The sequence below is a fragment of the Monopterus albus genome, unplaced genomic scaffold (genome assembly GCF_001952655.1).
Source record: "Monopterus albus unplaced genomic scaffold, M_albus_1.0 scaffold414.1, whole genome shotgun sequence".
Taxonomy (NCBI): domain Eukaryota; kingdom Metazoa; phylum Chordata; class Actinopteri; order Synbranchiformes; family Synbranchidae; genus Monopterus; species Monopterus albus.
Genome location: NW_018128294.1, coordinates 244,508 through 244,980, shown reverse-complemented (window position 1 = coordinate 244,980; position 473 = coordinate 244,508). Strand labels below are relative to the sequence as shown.

At 59.0% G+C, this 473-nt stretch overlaps 1 protein-coding gene across 3 annotated transcripts in view; it reads left to right on the top strand.

The window, feature by feature from the left end:
• znf276 (zinc finger protein 276) overlaps positions 1-473 on the top strand; it is a 19,720-nt gene that overhangs the window by 7,817 nt on the left and 11,430 nt on the right. The window lies entirely within an intron of this gene.

Sequence of the window (473 nt, the reverse complement as noted above, 5' to 3'; positions counted from 1 at the left end):
CCGAGGCGTTCCAGGGCCAGCCGAGAGACATAGGCCCTCCAGCGTGTCCTGAGTCTTCCCCGGGGCCTCCTCCCGGTGTGACATGCCCGGAACACCTCCCTAGGAAGGCGCCCAGGAGCCATCCGAAACAGATGCCCGAGCCACCTCAGCTGGCTCCTCTCGATGTGGAGGAGCAGCGGTTCTATTCTGAGCTCCTCCGTGGTGACCGAGCTTCTCACCCTATCTCTAAGGGAGCGCCCGGCCACCCTGCGGAGGAAGCTCATTTCGGCCACCTGTATCCGGGATCTTGCCCTTTCGGTCATGACTCAAAGCTCATAGCCATAGGTGAGAGAACAACTGGTAAATCGAGAGCTTCGCCTTACAGCTCAGCTCCTTCTTCACCACGACGGACTGGTGCATCGACCGCATTACTGCAGAAGCTGCACCGATCCGCTTATCAATCTTCCAGTCCATCCTTTCCTCACTCGTGAACA